The sequence below is a fragment of the Pogona vitticeps genome, chromosome 3 (genome assembly GCF_051106095.1).
Source record: "Pogona vitticeps strain Pit_001003342236 chromosome 3, PviZW2.1, whole genome shotgun sequence".
NCBI lineage: Eukaryota > Metazoa > Chordata > Lepidosauria > Squamata > Agamidae > Pogona > Pogona vitticeps.
In genome coordinates, this window is record NC_135785.1 from 21,900,880 (window position 1) to 21,922,918 (window position 22,039).

Here is a 22,039-nt window from a genome sequence, read left to right on the forward strand (position 1 = left end):
TTCCTTCATTTTCCCTAACAATCGTTACATTTTGCCAATATGATGGCATCACTTGCATATCGTAAATTATTGATGTTTTTCTGTCAATTTTCTCTTACTTCTCCTTGGTCTGCATACAGATTGAACAGATAATGGGGTAAAATGCACCCTTGTCTGACACCTTTGCCTATAGGAAACCATTCTGTCTCTCCATATTCTGTCCTAATAGGAGTCTCTTGCCCACAATACAAGAAGGGGTGCACCTCGGAATAGAACAACAAATGCCTATAATGATTTCTTCACTTGTGGCAATTTGCCACTGAGGTTAACATCAATTGAGTTATACCAGCTGCTGTCGCTAACAGGATTGTGGCTAGAATGCCATTGGCTTCATTGATTGATAAGATCCCTCAACTTCACAAATGTTGACAGGAATTCAGTGGAAATGAGTTAATGTTGAAATCAATCAAATGTGGGAGAAATCAGAGCTGCATTTAGAGTGTTTTGAGCATTTGGTTTGTAGATCCAAACTACAGAGGACCCAGCTATACATCACAGATAAGATTGCCATTCCTGAGATCTGATTCTAGCAGACCTGTAAATGAAGCCTATCTGTGCATCCAGAATTGTCAGCTGCAGCTTTGATGATCAGATGCTTTCAGTACTTCAGCAGTTTCTTCTTTCAATGAGGTGCACTCTCTAATAATTAGAATATTTATTTGTTGTTTGAATGTGAGTGTTCCACCAGGTTTCTGGTGCTTTAATAAGTCTTTTCCTTCTTTTTTGATGTGTTTCTCATTTTTAACACTTACGTAATATACAGATACAGAATTCTCTTGTAGGAATTATGTATCTATTGAATTTCGTTGGTACCAGTACTGGGGTGTTGTTGCTTTAATCATTTCTGATAAGAACATACCAACACTTCAAAACTATTCATGAACTTGATATGGAGAACCTAGTTCTTTTAAAAAAAATCAAATGTACAAGAAACACAGATTGATTTATCTGTCCCTCGGCATTTTCACACGTGTATCTCCTGGACCCAAATGTAAATCCCAAAGCAATCTGTGGTTGGAAGCCTATAGGTTTTTAAATGAGCTATGAAATTTACACAGCATCAACAATCCACTGTCAAAAATGGACTTGCAAAGTACCTCGATTTCAAATAGAGACACTATCCACTATGGGGAGACAAAATATACAGAGCTAACACATACTATCAAAAAATGAGCCCAAAATGTAACATGTAATCTGATACGAACAAATCAAAACAAGCTTTGAGGGAGAAATTGGGGAGGGGGACATGAGCCTGTTTTCCCCTTTTTTGCAGAATTCATATTCAACAACACATTGTGAGAAAACAAAGCTCTGAGCTCAACTTGTTCCCTCCATTTACCTTACCTTGAAATGACTGATATCTATATATCCTCCCTAAGTGAATTTTTAAAAAGATTTTTAAAAGAATCTATTATTTCATTCCTCTCAGGCGCATGGAGGAGGCACAATGCACAGAAAACAGCTGCAGAGCTGCACTGCTGGACCTGTCCCTCAAGTTGCATCCTTTTCTTACGCAATGTGCCTGACATCTACACGGACATTGGCGTCTGCAGAGGAAATTCTCCACACACAAACTTCTTTTCAAATATTATAAAAGGATCAATCATCACTAATTTCTCCTTGTGACTGCTGAGCGGAAGATGTGAGGAGTTCCGGCTCATTTGTGAACTATATTTAGAATAGAAGAGAAAGAAAAACACTCCCCAGATGGATAAAGAGAGATGGGAGGTATATGTGCAGAATTAATTCCAGCTGCTACTTCCAGTTGGAGTAGACCCATTCAGTCTGTTGTTGAGTTGGGGAATTAACCCATGTGGAAATCCCATTGACTCTACGAATCTATTCTAGCTGAGACCAAAAACTGGACTGATCCTTTATTTTCTGTCATTGTCAGATTATCCCCATATGTATGTATGTATGTATGTATGTATGTATGTATGTATGTATGTATGTATGTATGTATGTATGTATGTATGTATGTATGTATGTATGTATGTATGTATGTATGTATGTATGTATGTACAGTATGTAGGTAGGTAGGTAGGTAGGTAGGTAGGTAGGTAGGTAGGCAGGTAGGCAGGCAGGCAGGCAGGCAGGCAGGCAGGCAGGCAGGCAGGCAGGTAGGTAGGTATGGATTACCCATAGTACTTTGGACACTCTCTGGACAGTTCACAACATAATTCTGCAAACAACACTTTGCAGAAGCGACCTGGGTACTCATTTTACTAACCTTGGAAGAATGAAAGCCTTTATCAACCTTGAGTCAGCTACCTCAACCTGTCGAGATAAAACTCAGATCATGAGCAGAGGCTTGACTGAAGTACTGCAGTTTAACCACTGCACCACAGGGCTTGCTAATGTATAACAACATCAGCAGTTCATCTAATACCATTCAAGTCTCTTTACTTCAAGGTCACAAAGTGGATTTTCTGTTTCCTAAACTATTTGAGCTTAAGAAATCAAAGGAAGCATGTTTCTTGTGATTTCTTCCAGTGGATACAGTAGGTCCTATTTGTGTTACTGCAATCACTTAGGTAAATTCTATTAAATATTAAAGAGTGCTCATAATGGGTTTGAGAAGCAGGCCTTTACATACAAATGCTTCCTCTTTGTGGAGTTCTTTTAAGGAGTTAATTTACTGTGTACTCTGGGGGTGTAAGCCACTGAAATAGAACACCAGACCCATATAAATCTGTTCTTTTAACTCTATTCAAAACCCTCAATACTGTCTGCAAAAAAAGCTTAAAATCCTGAGCAAGGGGAGGGGTGAATCATATACCTAACGGGGGATGCTAAAGGGCATGCTTTGGGAGATGAGAAATCAACAAAGCGTAGGTCAAGGGAATTTCATTAAATAGTCATTTCCAGCATAATGTGTGAATGAATACATACGATTGACATTTTAAAAATAAGCACTTTTGTGGCATTCCCTTTCCTCACTCATTTTCTCAGTAGCTATTATCTGAAGTCATTATTTTGAGGAAGGGATGGAAGGACAGACACAAAACTGAGTGAGCCATATCTTGGATTTCAAATTAAACTTTGTAATTTTGAGATGCTTTGACCCTGAAGATATGCTCAAGGTAAAATGAAGCATCTTGTCCTGCCATATTTGCTGAAGAAACAGACTTTACTTAGGGAATATAACTTTACTGAAAGCTGAAAAACTGAAACCAAAACTTGAAATCTACATCCAGTTTTGAAAAATAGTATTTGGGGGTAAAAATGATGCAGGGACCTATGTCCTGTTTCAAACATGAGCCACCCATTCTGATGGCTTCCAGGAAATATGGTCCCACATTTTGCCAGGAAAAAAAAGGAGTGGAGGAATGACCACAAATAACTTTGGGAGTCCCCCTTCACACAGTGTGCCCACTCCCTCCCAAGCTGTAGCTTACTTAGCTTAACTGGCCATGGCAAGTGGTGAGACATAAGTCCAATTGCTAGCCATAATGATAGCAAATCCACTGAGGCAATGGGACTGACACAAGTGTGGAGTTACTGTTCAACAATTGATTCTGTTCTAGTTGAGGCTAGCAACTGGAGTTAAGCCTGCATCTAGCAGTGAGACATCAGACAGCCATCACTGCTTAATGTCTTGTGACATACCAATGGTGCTCCAAAGGTTTCCTAGTGTGTTTCTGAAAACCGTTTGAAAATTACAGAGTGAAACAGTAGCTGATTTTAACCAGCACCATTACAAAACTTTTTTTGTTTTTTCTTTCTCCGTTGCTTTATTTTTTCCTTATTTATTTTTTCCTTCTCTGTGTGTGACAGGGGGTGGTCTGGGGGGAGTGGTTTCTTGTTTGTATTCCTTTTCTTTTGAATGTTTTAATAAGTTGTTTATTTCATTACTGTTTAATTTAAATGTGTATTTTTATGTTATGGCTTGGATTGATTTTGTTAACCTTGTTAGCACTGTATTGTTTATTTCTATTAATTTGGTATATTTTTTGGTCTTTTCTTTTTCTTTTCTTTTGTTTGACATGGAGTGGAAGGCTTGCCCCCCCCCCCACCAAGCGGGGGTCCTTTGAACATCCGAGTGATTTCGGCTAGGGGGAGGTATGGTGATGGCACAGTTGCTACTCATTTCAGAAAAATGGCAAACAGATGTTTGAAGGCTGTTCACTGTTCTGGCCCTGTGACCAACCAGCAGTCTCAAGGTAGTCCGATCACCCATCCTTCCACTCTAACTCTGGTGCTGTTGAATGCCAGGTCTGTATCCAACAAATCGCAGATTATCCAAGACCTTATTCTGGAGGAGGATACAGACCTGACATGCATAACCAAACTTTGGATGGGCGGGGAAAGGGGTGTTCCCTTGACTCTTGCCTGTCCTCTCGGTTATGCAGTCCAGCACCAGGGTAGACTGGAGGGGCGGGGGGGAGTGTAACCATTGTTTATAGAAACACTCTGGAGGTTGTTAGGCACTCTATGGTGATGAATCCAAGTCTGGAGGCCCTCCACATGTCAATTGGGGCCAGGGATGGTATTGGGATCTTGCTAGGTTACCGCGCTCTCTGCGACCCAGCCATCCGGTGCTGATGGACTTTGTCTCCGCGGCACTGTTGGAATCCCTGAGGCTTCTGGTCTTGGGTGATTTCAACATCCATGCGGAAGTGGAGATTTCTGCTCAGGCTCTTGAGTTCTTGGAAACCATGACTTCCTTGGACATGTCCCAACATATTAACGGCCCCACCCACATGGGTGGTCATACGCTAGACCTGGTGTTCTCCACTGAGTGTGGTCTGATGGTAACTGACCTTGCGTCAGTGAGTGAGTGTGGTCTGATGGTAACTGACCTTGCGTCAGTTCCCTTGTCATGGTTGGATCATCACCTAATGTAACCTCTCAGTGGCTCTCCCTGCAATGGTCCACCCTTGAAGGATACTGGATCCTATAGGATTCCAGGACTCCATGAGAGGGATTCTGGGTGATCTGACTGGCACTCCTGTTGAGGCTCTGGTTGATGGTTGGCTTGATTCCACCACTAGGGCTGTTGACCCGATCACTCCTAAACGTCCTCTCCATTGCAGAGCTTGGCCAGCACCCTGTTTTAACCAGGAGCTGTGAGCTATGAAGCAAAACAGGAGAAGGCTAGAGTGCATTTGGAGACAGAACCCAACGGATTATAATCGGAAAGTTGTCAGGATCGCAACTAATCATTACCTTACTGAGATGAGGGCTGCCAGTCAAGCTCACTTCGCTGTCCAGATAAGAGAAGCTTCAAATCAGCAGGTAACTTTTTCATATAGTTTGTGATCTATCTGGAATTGGTCCAAGTGATGGGCTTCCTACTAGTATTTCACCTGACCATTTGCAGCATTTTAAAAATCTAAAGTGGAAGCCATCCACTGGGAGCTGTCTCCTTTTTTGAACACAGTAGATTGAGTAGAAATGCTCCGCCTTGCCCGATGAGACTCTATCTCTTTCAGCATGTGATGCCAGATATAATGGGCAAAGTGCTTGACCGCTTCATGCCACCATCACCTCCCTTAGCCTGGCTAATCAAAGCAGCCAGGCCTACAACAACCAAATGGGCCACGGCAATAATTAATGGCTCTCTCAAGGAGACACTCATTAGGGCCATAAGGAAGAAACCAAGTTTGGTGGCAGACAATATTGGCAATTATAGTCCCGTCGCCAATGTTTCTTTCCCTAGCAAAGTGGTAGAGAGGGTGGTGGCTGACCAGCTACAGGCTCTTTTGGATGAAACCAATGCCCTGGATCCATTCCAGTCAGGCTTTCCACAGTACAGAAATGGCATTGGTCACCCTGTTTGATGACCTGCTGAGGGAGGCTGACAGGGGCAAAATGTCTTTATTGGTCCTCCTCAATATCTCAGCCTCCTTCGAAACTGTTGACCACGGTATCTTCCTGGGGAAGCTCTCTGAGCTGGGAATCGGTGGTCTGGCACTTGCCTGGCTCCGATCCTTCCTGGAGGACCATCCCCAGAGAGTACAGCTTGGGAAGTGTGTTTCGGCCCCATGGAGTCTCAATTGTGGGGTTCCACAGAGCTCGATTATCTCCCCAATGCTGTTTAATATCAACATGAGGTCACTGGGTGGGGTCATCAGGGGGTGTGGGGCTTTGGCCATCAGGGTGCTGATGACACCCAGCTCTACATCTCCTTTTTTCCAACCACAGTGGATGCCGTTATGAACCTTCAGTGCTGCTTGGAGGCTGTACTGCAATGGATGCAGGAGAATGGACTGAGGCTGAACCCGGACAAAACGGAGGTCCTGAGGGTGGGTGGCCCCTCTATTGGTAGTTTGGGAAACTCCATCTCTTTTGGGGGAGCGACTCTCACCGCGAAGAGTGAGTTTCACAGCTTGGGGGTCCATCTGGATCGGGCGCTCACCATGGAACCCAGGTGGTGTCAGTGGTCCGCTCCATCTCTGGCAGATTGCCTAGCTGCATCCCTATCTTGATTTTGCGGCACTCACCACTCTGGTCCATGTGCTTGTAGTGTAGTCTCGAGATCAGACTACTGTAATGCACTCTACATGGAGCTACCTTTGAGATTGATGCGGAAGCTTCAAATGGTACAGAATACGGCTGCCAGACTTCTCAATAGGATGAGAAAATATCAGCATATTTCCCCCACTCTGACTGCCTCGCATTGGCTGCCCGTTCGTTTCCGCATCAATCTCAAAGTGTTAATGATGACATATAAAGCCCTAAATGGTTTAGGACCTCGATATCTAGCGGAATGCCTCCTCCCACCTAGATCTACCCAAATCATTTGTTCTAGCCAGGAAGGGCAGCTTCTGAATGCTCAGATGTCAATGCTTCCCATCTGTTGAGGTCCACTCCTAAGGCCTTTAGATCCAGCTTGCTGATATCCTTGTATCGCAATTGTGGCCTCCCTCTGGGGCACTTTCCCTGCACTAATTCTCCATACAGGAGATCTTTTGGAATCCGAACATCAGCCATTCTCATGACATGCCCAAGCCATCGTAGACATCGCTGTTTCAGTAATGTACACATGCTAAAGGTTTCAGCACTTTCTAGGGCTACTCTATTTGGAACTTTGTCCTGCCAAGTGATACCAAAAATGTGTCAAAGACAACGCATATGGAACATGTTCAACTTCCTCTCCTACCGTGTACAAAGGGTGTGAAACCCTTCTCTTAATTATTGCATCATATAATGCTGTAAAATGCACTGGAGCACGCAAGGTCTACTTTACTCAGAATGATCCATTCTTCCTTAGATTCTGAAGACTGGTGCTATTAGCTTTAAAACCATCCAGACAGAGTCCCAGTTTCGGGGACCTTTCCCCTTTTCAACAAAGTATTTTTAAAAATATGCCTGAGATCATACTTTGCTTTCAATTATAAACATCTCATACATTTTCATTTGCATTTATACTCCTCCTCACTGCCTAATGTCACATTATGTACTTTATAATGAAACCTGATTACAATGAAACATGTAAGCCAGCTGTGTTTTGTACTCTGCACAGCTTCCCTTCCCAGCCACCCTTTCTCATAAACAGCTTCTTCTTCTTTCAGTTCCCAAAGAACAGCAGATGTTCTCCTCAGTAAAATCACCTGATGAATTCCATATTAGTTGTGTGAAGCCGGGGAACAAGAAGGAGCAACAAAGACCACTGTTTGCATCCATATAAAATGCTCTGCATTCCTTCCTCGCAGTTATCTCTGTGTTAGATGCCATGTTGCTGCACAAAAGTTAACCCTGGAGGCTTGTACATCAGTGGTTCCCAACGTTGGATTCCTGGATGCTCTTGGACTAAATCTCCCAGAAGCCTCCACTATGAGGCAGCATGTGCTGGCCAGGATTTCGGGGGGCTGTCATCCAAGAACATCAAGGAACCACTGCTGTTTGTTTTCATCTGAGAGCACGCTCCATGGAACTCTGCAGCACTTAGTTCTGAGAATACACACAGAGGGTTGCAGTACAAAAGCTGAAGCTATGAATCAGAAAGTCCTCTGGTGAAATGTTACCCCTTCAGCGTCGAGACAGTAATACTTTTACCTACCTTGAAAACAGCTGAGTAGGATTGCAGTGAGATAGCGGATGAGATGCACTTGTCAGTTATTCTTTGTCTTCATTTTTAATTAAAATGGGAAAGATTCTGAGTTTTAAAACTTATCCAAATTACAGATTGGATAATGGGATATTTAGGTGCTGGTATTCAGTTCTGAAGTCTGATTGTAAGAACACTGCAGAAATGAGGACCTCAAGAATAGATGTTTTCGACTGAGAGACACCACCAGCACCCTGTTCATTACTAGCAAATTGCTGCAAAATCTTACACCATTTCACTTATGCAACCATACATTGGAGATGTTAACTTTGGAGATGTTTGCTCTCATTTTGCTCCTACAACTTCTTGTGCTTTCAATAGACATTTTTGAGCATAATTGCCAGGTATGAGAAATGTCCTTCCTTCAGCTTATAAAATATCAATATAAAATAACATCTACGTTTGCATCTGTTAAAAATAATGTTTCATGGCAGGCTGGGAATTTTTACACTGCAATTTACACTGCTTAAGCCATAAAATGGGGAAAAATCATGTTGTGTAAAAATGCATTAGAATACATTTTTAATGACAAGCTCTTGTAAAACATAAGTTAAGCTGGTGTACAAGTCATCTCTGCTTTGGAAAAATGTGATTGGTAATATTTTTTAAACAATCCTACAGAGGTCATGTGTTTTTACTGCTTCCATAAAGTGACCCCTCACACTTTTGTCCATTTGATGTTTAAAAAGTAAAGTGCAGAAGGTGGAAAAACAAGACAGGTTCCTTTAATATTTTGAGCATCACCCAGTATATTACAACTACTGTATATGGTCTTCAATAATGGATCATGATGATGAATCAGAATGCATGTGCATACACTTTCTGTATACCAAGTTTACAAAGAGTACTGACAGGCTGGAACATGTCCAGAAGAGGGCAACCAAGAGAATAAAAAGTCTGGAAATCAAACCCTACAAGGAATATCTGAGGGAGCTGGGCATGTTTAACCTGGAAAAGAGAAGACAGACAAGCAATACAATCACTATCTTCACATATTTGAAGGGCTTTCCCTGGGAAGCTTGTACAGTGGGGTCTCTACTTAAGAACGTCCCTACTTAAGAACAATCCAACTTAAGAACAGCTCCATTTGCTAAATTTTGCTTCTACTTGAGAACAGAAATCCAAGATAAGAACAGGAAAAAAAAACCTTTCCTGCTCTTTTTTTAACCTTAGGTCATCTTAGGTTAAAAAAATTTCTCCCCCTAGTGGTAGAGTACGTGTTAACCAGCTTTGCATTAGTTCCTATGGGAACTAATGCTTCAATGTACGAACGCACCTCTACATAACAAAAAAACCAGCCAGAATGGATTAATTGGTTTTCAGTCCATTCCTATGGGAAATTTTGCTTCAACTTAAGAACGTTTCAACTTAAGAACACCATTCCAAAACGGATTAAGTTCTTAAGTAGAGGTTCCACTGTAGTTTCTATGGACGGAAAAGAGCAGATACGGATTAAATGGTTTTCAGTGCATTCCTATGGGAAATGCAGATTCAACATAAGAACTTTTCAACTTGAGAACCACCTTCCAATACGGATTAAGTTCTTAAGTAGAGACCCCACTGTATTCTGTAACTCTAGAGGTTAGGAGCCAATGTGATTGATTCAAGTTGTGAGAAAGGAGACTCCGCCTAAACATTAGGAAGAATGTTTTGACAATAAAAGCTGTCAGTGGAATGGACCACCTCAAAAGGTGATGGATTCTCCTTCACTGGACATTTTAAAACAAAGATTAGATGGCCACACATCAGAGATGCTTTAGCTATGGATTTCCTGTCTTGCAAAGTGTTGTATTCAGTGACTCGGGAGGCAGGGAGGGGGTCCCTTCCAGTTCTACATTTCATGATTCTATGATTCTAAAATATTATGAAATCAGTTTGTTACATGAAATTATGAGAAAAGAGAAGTATTCAAGAAAATAAAATCTAAATCCCCTTGGAGCAGTTCTTTGGATCCTGGCCCTTGTCTAATTAGCATATCTGCACAGCAGAGGGATATGTAGGCATCAATACATCATTCACCTCCTGCCCACATGCTTCTGGTGTTAGGGGATTATTTTTCAGCTATGATCAACCTAAATGCTTCCTTTCACTCAAAAGCTGTTCTTTATTCACAAGCATTCCATAGCTGCCTCTTCTGATTTACTCATTGCCTTGCGGCCATTTAGGTTTACAAAGGAACAGCCCATTGTTTTGATAAATGCTTCAGTTTAGGAACCATAAAGAATGCTACGATGTGAGAGACTGCCGATCAAGTTTACTACCTTGTGTTTTAAGTTTTGTTCAGAGGGCATAGACTAAAACAGAGAAGGAGAGGTAGGAGGACACTGCAGAAAAAGAAACAACAGCAAATTAGAGATGGACATGAACAGGAAAACCAGTTACCCACAAACCACTCCAAAACTCAAGAAAACAAAACTGGTCCATGGTTCATTTTTCCAGTTTGTACTTGGGGGTGGAGAACCTACTGCCTCTGACCCCTCTGCTGCCTGACCACCCCCTTACCAGTACCCCACTACCTCTACCTAGCCCTGCCACCTCCTCTGCCACCACCACCTCCTCCTCTGATGCTGCCATCACTGCCACCATCTTCAGAGACAGCAGGCCAGGTCCTGGAAGGAAACCTGAGCCACTATCTCTGAAAATCTCTGTGGGGGAAGACAGGAAGCAGCAGGACTAGGAATGGAGGGGACAGGTGCAGCAGGAAGCAATCAGACAAGCATCCATTTTGTCAAAGCAAAATGAAGCACCAAGCAGAAAAATGTTTGGTGCTTTGTTTTATTTCAGCAAAATGGACACACACACTCTAACCGTTGGGACAAAAGAGCTACAAAGAAGCATCCTCTTTGCCTGCCAATGGTTGTTGTTGTTGTTTAGTCATTTAGTTGTGTCCAACTTTTCATGACCCCATGGACCAGAGCACGCCAGGCCCTCCCGTCTTCCTCTGCCTCTTGGAGTTTGGTCAAATTCATGTTGGTAGCTTTGATGACACTGTCCAACCATCTTGTCCTCTGTCGTCCCCTTCTCTTGCCTTCCCCCAACATCAGAGTCTTTTCCAGGAAGTCTTCTCTTCTCCTAAGATGGCCATAGTACTGGAGCCTCAGCTTCAGGATCTGTCCTTCCAGTGAGCACTCAGGGTTCATTTCCTTCAAAATAGATAGGTTTGTTCTCCTTGCAGTCCAGGGGACTCTCAAGAGTGTCTTCTAGCATCACAGTTCAAAAGCATCAATTCTTTGGCAGTCGGCCTTCTTTATGGTCCATCTCTCACTTCCATACATTGCCCAAGAAAGTAAAATCTGTCACTGCCTCCATATCTTCCCCTTGTATTTGCCATGAGGTGATGGGACCAATGGTTAGCAAATTTGAATTCCCTGCCTTTTTCCCTGCCCTTTTCCAGTCGCAACTCGAAGCTCTGGCTGCAAGTCAAAGCAAAATTTTGCGGCGGGAGCTGGTCATAATTCGAAATGGCCGTAAGTCAAGACATTCATAAACCAAAGTACAGTGGTGCCTCGGTTTAAGAACACCTCGGTTAATGTAATTTTCAGTTTACAAAGCAACATCCATGGAAAGTAATACCTCGGTTTATGATTTTTTTCACAGTAAGAAGCAAGTTTCCCCAGGATGCATTGTGCCTGGAGGTCTATAGTGCCACCCCTGTTCCGATAACAAACTGTCTTTCGCTTTATGAATTTTTTGCACTATGTAACTTCCCAGAGAATGCATTAAATTCGTAAACCGTGATACGCCGGCATTTGAAATCGTTTTAATTATGAACCATCAAGAAAGAGAGTCCAATTGCTCTTCTGACCTTCCAAACTTGTGACCATCACTGCATTATGTGAAATCCAGCATTTTAACCTTGCACTGAAGTAGTCACACAGACTGGGCTAAGAATATCACACTCACAACAGCTATGCAACTAGGGAATTTTAGTGTACACATAAGAATTAAAATATACAGACTAACTATATTGGCAAATAGCAATCATTCAGCCATTTAAAAAATTAATAACTAGTACAGGCTGCTACTGCAGAGCCTTCAGCGAGCAAACAATCTTCAGTGGGGTTACAAAGATAACAGTAGGGAAGAAAGGAAGGGTCTTTTCCTGAACCACACACACATAAAGGAAAGTGGGGGTAGACCAGGGAACCACCAATGTGTGGAAAAATACTTCCAGAAGACAGAGTGATAAGTCTATCAAGTGACAAAGATTAGCATGACACTATCTTGGAACGGGGTGAAGCTGCACTTCCATTTGGAACAATGTAAGAAAATTCTTCAGTAAAGGTCCCAAAAGACAACAGGCAGAGTTGTAGTGAATTATAGTTAGAGGCTACAAATATTTTGGATTACCGCCAAAACTCTCCAAAAATCTGTACACACCTAATTTTAATCCGCAAGAGCTCAAACTGAAGTAAATCATTAAATCTTTAAAGTGCCAGAATACTTCTTTTTTATTATTTGTTATTGTTGTTATACGCACAGACAGATCTGCATGGCTACCTCCTTTGGTAGAATGGTTACTACTTTGGTTGCCTTTATTTCCCCCTTTTTAAAAACTCTATATTCTAAACCCACACCCATGTGCTTTAACATGCATAAGTGGTAAGGCAGTAGGACCACCTTATCCATGGGATCAGTATCCACTGATTCACTTATCCACAGTCCGAAAAGATTAAAAATATCAAAAGAAAAAAAATTCCAGAAAATAACCTATTTTCACATGTATTGTCAGAACCAGCCACTAGAGTGAGTCAGACCTTGATGTTGGGGCGCTCACTACCTTGGTGCATGCGCTCGTAATCTCAAGATTAGATCACTGCAATGCGCTTTACGTGGGGCTGCCTTTGAGGCTGCTGCGGAAACTACAGGTGGTGCAGAATGTGGCGGCCGGACTACTTAGTGGAGTGAAAAAATACCAACATATCTCACCCACCCTGGCCGCATTGCATTGGTTGCCCATCCGGTTCCGCGACTTCAAAGTGCTGATGCTTATGTACAAAGCCCTAAACAGTTTAGAGCCTCGATACTTGGCGGAACGCCTACTCCCAGCAAGATCTACCCGTGTCACTCGTGCGAACCAGGAGGTGAGGCTGAGGAGCCTAACACCAAGGGAGGCCCGGAAGGAGAAGACAAGAAATCGGGCCTTCTCGGCGGTGGCTCCTCGCCTCTGGAACAACCTACCTCCCGAGATTCGCGTGGCTCCCTCGCTGGGTATCTTTAAAAATCAATTAAAAACATGGATGTTTTGGCAGGCCTTCCCTCCAGACAGTTCCTGATGCCCTCTTCTCTCCCTCTCCTATTGTTTCCTCCCATCTTGTCTAATGTTTCTTCTATGTAAAAATTGTTTTTATATTTACCTTTTGTGCTATTTTATGCTGTTAGCTGCCTAGAGTGGTCTTAACTGACCAGATAGGCGGGATATAAAATAAATAAATAAATAAAATAAATATCATTCTATGAATACTTGCTAGTGAACAATACAAAACATGGTCTCTGGCACACACTAGTGGCCAGTTTTGATAATGAATGTGAAAATATTTTTATTGTTTCTTTTCCCTTTTACCATTCTATATAGATAGTGCTTGCTATTATCTACAGTTTTCAGTATCCGTGGGAGGCTTGGAACCAATCCTCAGCAGATATGGGGGTCCTATTATATTCTCTTTCCCTCCCTCCTTCTCCCTTTCCTTTCTCCCTTCCTCCTCCCTCCTGCATTACAGGACATATAATAGACAGAAAATCATTCTATTCATTGTCTCTTTATTTTAGGAAAGCCATGAGAGGCAATTATGTGTTTTCTTACCCAGTCAGTGATTAGTACTGAAGCACATTACATCATCATTGATAACAAAATCTTTGTTGAAAGGATTGCATGGCGTGGATCTTTGGAAATGCAAAACAAAAACTTCCAAACCGAAGGTGTTTTATTAGATGTCAAGAAAAAGATTCTATTAGAAAGAGCACTTCAAAACGACCCTATTTCAGAAACATAGGCATCCAGGTTCAAGAAAGAAAACCGTTAAGTTGGAGGAAAAGAATCGTTTAGTTCCAACAGGCAGAGGGAATAATATGGATGCTGTAAATAATTTACAGCATTTTTGTCCTATAGGGAGCCAAAAGAAGCATGCAACAATCATTAAGATTCAATACATTATTCAGCCTTTTCACTTTCTGATTTATCATTCCGCTCATGTGGCTTCCAAATGTGCAGGCCCATATTCTTGGGCTCGTTGAAAAGACGTTAAGTATCTCGTCCCTATGCAATCAGAATTGTAAAACTTAATGAAATCTCTGGATGACTCTTTTTACAGCTTCTTTCCCTGCCTCCTTTTAGTGGTGAACTGTAACTCGCAACAGAGAACTGGTGCCACAAAATGTTGTCAAGCAGGAACTGTTACCATGTGGAGGCTATTAATGGCGAACCATTTGGGAGAAATGTGCTTTTCATGAAACCATCACACTTGTTTTTCTTTTTCTCTTGATTATAGTCTGATTCATTCAGAATACAGGGGAAACATCATTGGCAGAGGACGAGATTATTGCTCACGATTCCCAGAATGTCATGGTTTTTTCCAGACTTTCTTACTTAGAAACCACTGAAAAGCGTAAAGAGGGTGAAGTCTTGCTTGTCTTTTCATTTCAATCAGGAACAAGAAAGCACAAACATATCCCTCTCACACCACGAGAGGGTGAGGTATTTTGTGGCACTCTCAACCTGATGATTTTTTCCCCCTGAAAATTTAAGCATAAATGTGAAAAACACTTTTTAAAAGTAACTAATGCCAATTAGAGGTGGGCACCAACCAAACGACAAACCAGGAAAAACCAATGAACCAGGTTGGTTTGTGGTTCAGTTCGTGATCTGGTTCATGAATTCCATTTTGCTGAAGCAAAACAAAACACCAAACTGTTTTCCACTTGCCACTTCATTTTGCTTTGGCAAAACAGATGGCCCGCCCACCCTATTCCCAGTGCACCTGTCACCTCTGCTTACCTGTTCCTGCCACCTTCTTCTCTTCTGCCACTGCTGCAGGCCACCAGCACCATCTTCAGAGGCAGTGGCAGGCTCCTGGCAAGGAAGCCAACTTCACTTCCTCTGTGCATGTGCCCTCTATCTAGTTGATAGGTGGGTACATGTGTAGAGGCAGCAGACCCAGCTTTCCTGCTAGGAGCCTGCTGCTGCCTCTGTGCATGTGTCTGTCTATCAGCTAGATGGCTGGTGCAGGTGCACCGGCCAGCTCCAGGAATCCAGGCCCACCTGGCACAAACTGGTCAGTTTTTCCGGAGAGCAGATAGGAAGATTTTACTTCCTCACACTAGCACACTTTTAGCAATTGTGCAATCTCTACCACCACACAAAAAAGAGGAAGGAAATGTAGGTTTTGGCAGACTAATTCTGACCTAAACAACTAAAGCCGCAACAAAAAAGAAGAGACATTCATCCACAGTTGAACTCTACAGTTCCCAGATTTATTATTATTATTATTATTATTATTATTATTATTATTATTATTATTATTATTATTATTATTATTATTATTATTATTATTATTATTATTATTATTATTATTATTAAACACGTTAACAGATAAACATAAACTCTACTAGTTCTGCTTACCTCTTGTATTCACATTTCACTCTCTAGTTAAGAGGGATGGCTTGTAGACAAAAGGCCTTTTTGGCAGCTGCCCCCAAACTATGGAACGCCATCCTGAGGGAGATTTGCCTGGCGCCGACGCTGATGACATTTCGGTGCCAGGTCAAAACTTTCCTGTTCCAGAAGGCTTTTAACTGAAATAATATCAACTGTGGGTCCTGATGTCAATTTTTAGAGTACTGCATTTTTAATTGTATTTTAAATGTTTTACCTTTTTATCTTTTTATTGCATTTAAATTGTTGTAAGCCAGCCAGAGACCTTTGGGTAGTGTGGGCGGCATATAAGTTAAATAAATAAATAATAAGGATAAGAATAATAAAGCCCTGATGAAGTTAATCATTATAAAAATAAATAAACTGTTACTGCATTAAAGCAAATACATCCTAGAAGTTTCTTTTCCCAATGCCACAGAGTAATTTTGCTTTCAATCATTATGCATAACAGAACACAGGAAATGAAAAGCAAAATGTGTGAGGGTGGAATGGGGAAGATAAACAGGCATAATTGCTTAGAATTGTTGAATAACCTTTAATAAACCTACTAGAGGCTAAATCCAATGTTAGTTCCAGAGCAAACCCTTTGAAATCAATGTGACTTAAATTAGCATTGATGAGTGTGTTCCATTTTCTTCATTCACTTTACTCTAGTTGAGACCTATTTTGGTCCCAGCTAAGGTAGACCCACTGAAATGGATGAGATGTCTTAGTTAGCTCTGATTTAAGTCTCATTGATTTCACTGGGTCTACTGTAGCTGCAAAAATAAATTAGATTCAGTTTCCCACAATTATTGCTTGTTTTTGTTATCCTTGGTTACGATGGTGGGACTCACGTAGCTGATGCAGCCATAGGACTTAATTGGCTGCCTAAGGTGATTATTGATGCCTTTGAATTGTGGTGCTGGAGGAGGCTCTTGAGAATCCCCTGGACTGCAAGGAGAACAAACCTATCAGTTCTAAAGGAAATCAACCCTGAGTGCTCACTGGAAGGACAGATCCTGAAGCTGAGGCTCCAGTACTTTGGCCATCTCATGAGAAGAAAAGAGTCCTTGGAAAAAACCTTGATGTTAGGAAGGTGTGATGGCAAGAGGAGAAGGGGACGACCGAGGATGAGATGGCTGGACAGTGTCTGCGAAGCAACCAACATGAACCTGACACAACTCCGGGAGGCAGTAGAAGACAGGAGGGCCTGGCGTGCTCTGGTCCATGGGGTCACGAAGAGTCGGACACGACCAAACGACTAAACACACACACACACAAGGTGATTATACTTCCCCTGAAGCCTGCGTATAATCCTAAACTTCTCAATGTGAATACTTCCCAAATCAGAAGACTATCACTTCTTCCATGGAGAGTGATTCTTCTTCTCCAGAACAGGATGTGGGCTTGTTCATATCTTGCTGCAAGAAAAAATCTGTTTCATTTTGTTTTTAATGGCTGTGGCTTTTTTAAAACCCTGAAAATGCCCTTCACTAATATTTGACTCCATCTGGAGGAGTCAGTGTGGTTCGCAGAGGTCTTTGGGACACACACACACACACAAATCTAACTAAGGACAGGTGTGGAAAGTTCACTAAAGAGTGTTTTTAGAGTACTGGAGAGTGTTCCAGAATCCAGATAATGGGTGCCAATGCTGACAAGACCTGCCTTCATGAAGTCACACAGTGACATTCTGTTGGTTGCAAAGTAATCAGTAAGGCCTCCAAGTAGCTCAGCGGCTGACTGGGTGCGTATAAGGAAAAATGGTCTGCTAGATATTGTCTACGTTGGCAAGAACCGATGGGAGCTACTGTTCAACCACATCTGGAAGGCCACCAATGCCAAACACTCCTTCTGTACAAAACGTGTGCCAAATTGCCAGAACCATCCTATTCTTGTCTACTCATCGGTCAGCTCCACTGAATTTGGCAAGGCCTATTGTCAGGCATATGTGCACAGGAGTGTAGACAGACTCTGCATAAATTGCTACCTCAAGTCACTTAACTATGATGAAAATATATTAATATTTTTAATATTCATGCTCTCAACTTACCAGACTTTGAAACCTAAGTGACGAATTCATTTCCAGCATATTGTCTATTAGGGCTACGGATATGAAGAGTTTTATTTTATTTTCCCCCTATACATTCGCTTCTGTAAAGGTATTTTTTATATGCAAATACACACATTGTTCCATTCATTTTTTAAAGCAGTCACCTCCCAGGAAATATTATATAAATTACTGCTACAGAAGCCTGTATTATCAGTTTCTGACACCACCAGAAATTGAGACGTAATTAGGGCGGAGTAATTGCTGTGTGACTGTATGCCAGATAATCACCTTAATCCAATGAGAACAATATGATTTAAAATGAAACACTTTGTGCCATTGATTTAAGAATAATTACTGTTATATTATATGCATTGGCAACAGAAATTCTATGGCTACCACTCAAAAGTAATGTGCTTTACTCATTGAAAAATATAAGCCTGCTAATCCCAGGAAATTTAATATTTTTCGTATATCTGTCTCTCAGCTGCATAGAAATGAATGCTCATAACAACACTAGTGACTTGACCAACTGAATAATAACCTCAGTGTCCTTCTTCTCATTTCAGTGAGAAATTTGATGCTCCCTCAATTAACTATTAGTACTTCAGTTAATGTCCTCCAATGTTTTGGACTAGATATCTGTCAACAAGACCTCTGTTTGCTGATCTCTAACAGAGTCCTGGTGTGCAGTGGTTAAACTGCACCGATGCAGTCAAATCTCTGCTCATGACCTGAATTCGATTTTGATTGATTTAGGCAGCCAGCTCAAGGTTGATGCAACCTTCCATCCCTCCGAGGTCAATGAAATGAGTACTCAGGGAAGGGGGCAAAGTGTTGTTTGTATAACTATATTGAAAACCTCCCAGACAGTGCTCCAGCATTATGGGGCAGTATAGAAGCCAAAGCAATAAACAAAGAATAAAACATAGCACAACACAGGAATAAAACTGAGAAAGCAAGCAGCCAGAGCAAGCAAACACGGAGAGCCAACAGCAGTTTAATGGGGAAGTTCAGCATGGGAAGCTAAGCGGGAGGCCCCTAACAAAATCTGGATATACACTTCTCCCTGCAACAATGCATCAGCGGTGCCAGGCTCCCATGTAATTCAAAATGTGTATAACTTTTATGCCCCTAAAAATACAACTATACAGCATAAAAAGTTGTTCATACACAAATGCACAGAGAGAGAAAACAATTCTCTCTAATCGGGTTCTGTTCCATAGTGCTGACAATCCTTTCCATACAGCACAGTGTCTAATGAGCCTTAAAATTCCTTATGATCCCCTGATCTAAAGGATGAATTAGAAATTTAGTGTTTGGGAACAAGTAGACAACTTGATGCCTTTGGTGTTGAACCCGTACGTTCCTGGTTGGCCAGGGGCGCAGTATTTCTTCAATAATTTTTTAATGAAGATTGATTGAAATCTGTGTATAACCAAAACCATGCTCTTCAATCTCATGTAATTCAAGAGAGAAGTGTAATTACATATTGGTCGACTTCGCCAGCATCCTTCGAAGCAGACAAGACTAAGGAAAGGGCACTCATGAACAAATGAAAGAAAGTAAAAAGGTAACAGAAATCATGACAAGAAGAGCCATGACAGTGGTGGTGACCTGTAAAGTGTGTGCAATCTTTGTCTTTCTGCCGGAGAGCAATGCAGTGTACACAGAAGTGCTCAATTCCTATCATAGCTTGGTCTTTTCCCAAAAGACAATCCATTGTCCTCCAGACAAATGTGAAATACAAATGGAGGGGACAAGGTCGCAGTTTAAGAATGAGAAATAAATAGTCAAGGAACACCTTATTACTTTGAATAAGTAACTGGACAGGGGGAGTTATATCCCTGTTGGCTCTGCTGGGCCTCTCAGTGGCTTTCAATACATTCTAACCCTGCAGCTCTCTCACGCTTCAGGCTCCAGGATAGGCTGGCCACATGTACCACCCAGCCAATCGCCTTGCTTCCAAGCAGATTGGACAAGTTTCCTGTCACAGGTAGTCATGCAAAGGGCAGGCAAGATCTGTTCTTGATCATCTCAAAGTACAGTACACGTAAATAATGGGGTCAAGTTGGAGGAATCCAGATTTCAGCTGAATATTACGAAAAACTTCCTAACTGTTAGAGAAGTATGACAATGGAACCAATTACCTCAGGAGATGGTGAATGCTGCAACACTGGAGAGATTTAAGAGAAAGTTAAACGTGCAGCAGATGATGACTGCACTGTTGTCTGAGGCATTCTTGGGGAGTGTTTTTTTAAAGTATTTCTTATCTTTTTCAAAACCACTTTTAGGCTACTTGATATTGGGTTTTAGAGACAGGATTATCAGGGGAAAGAATTTCTGCTTCTGCAATTCAAGGAAAAAGAATGTTCCCAGGCTGAATTGCGGGAGTAAAAGCTCTCAAACTGACAGGAAAAAGAAGCAGCCCTCTTCCTCTTTGCCATTCCCATGCCTTTTATGTTGAAAGGGGAGAAAAGAGCTCTGCTACAGTGTGTGAGTACTGATGATTCCCTGTAACTCTCCAAAGGTTCATAGGAGGGCATGTTCTAATAAAGGCTGCCCTTACGTTTTAATACCCTTGTCATCTCTGGGGTTCTCCTGTGTGCTATGAATATATGCTTCACAGTATTTTATGAACTTGATAATAGATGTGACTGGATAGACACAAATATCATTTGGAAGCATCTGAGGCACCTTGAACGAGGAAGCATTGTGATCCCAAGGCTGTCCAATATAGCCAAAATTGAAATGTTTTAAGTCGCATACAACACAAAAGCCAGTCCTGATTAATGTCAGGGTTCAATAGAAAAGGAACCAGGAACCAGTCCAGAGAAAGACCACAGGAACAAGTTAGAAAGAAACCCACAGCCCAAGCAGAGGCCAACCAACTAGGGTTTTGAGTCCAAACAGCAGTCAAGTTGAAGGATGATGTAAATTGTGGTCTGACAGTTCAGGAGTCAAAGCCAGGACGAACAGTATCAAAGCAGCAGGGTCCAGGGAGGCAAGGAGAGGCAAGGCAGGAACAACAGGGTAAGCAGACATAGCAGGAACAACCAGGCAGACAGGGCAGGGGCCACCAGGCAAGGCAGAACCAACAAAGTTGGCAAGACAAAAATAACAGCACTGCCAGAGACCTTCATTGCTGAGGCAAGGTCTGTAGGGAAAGCCTGTTCTCATATAGCCCAGTCCTCAGATTCCACAGGTTGCACTCCTGAGGAACTGGGCAACAGCTGCAGGGAAAGGACCCAGTCCTGCAGTCTCTAGAGCAGTTCTCCCCTGAGGGATGGGGCCGATCCTGCATGCACTAAGGTTGCAAGGTTACAGCATGGCCCCAGTCCTAACAATTAAAGTTGTAGGGTGTGTCTGTCTTTGTTTCTTTTACCTAAATGTTGTTAAGGATGTATGTTGACTTTAGGATAAACTACCTGCTCAAATAATTGATATCTGCCTTCCATCTTTTTGAAAATCAACAACTGTGTAGTCATTCTGGCATGGAGGCCTATGTAGAGCAACTTCTACCTATGGTTGAAAAAATAAATTGTTAGTTCACATCTCCATGTGGAAATAGCCACCCATACCTCCCAAAATTGACAATGAGATAAACAAGAGCTTGGAAAAGTTATTTATTTGGATTACATCTCCCTGAGTCCTCCAGCAGGATGGACAGTGTCTATTCTGGCTGTGGAGTCTGGGAACTGTAGTCCAGTAACTATATCAAGCTCTGGGGTTGTGATTGGGCTCATTTGAATGTTGTGGCAGTTCCTCACTTTTGGCGGGAAATAACAACTGAGACTTACCTGCAACGTTCATAACTTCGATTTTATTAACCTTTGGTTTCTCTACAACTATTTCAACTGGGTTGAAAGATGATACATCTGGCAAAGGTCCATAACTGGACAAGGATAACTCTCTTTGAAAGTCCAGGTAGCTGGGCAAAAACCTTTGCAATTGGTGGGGTTCCATAGAGGGGCACTCCTCACCTCACAAATGGTGCTGCAGCATGGATGTCTTGCCCAGTCTCCCTCCTTAGGGGCTGGTTGTAGGTTTGATCAGGTCTAATCACCTTCTTGCCTCATCCTTGTCCCCATGGGAAAACAATTACAGTCCACTCTTTGAGTCTCATACACCGTCTCCCCTTCCTTCTTTGGCTTTGGGTCCAGCAACAATCCCCCAACCTTCAGGTTAGGGAAGTCCTTTAGAAGTCTGCCTGCCTTTTCATAATTGATATTCACATCTTTCTCATCTCTCTCCTCCTTTTCCC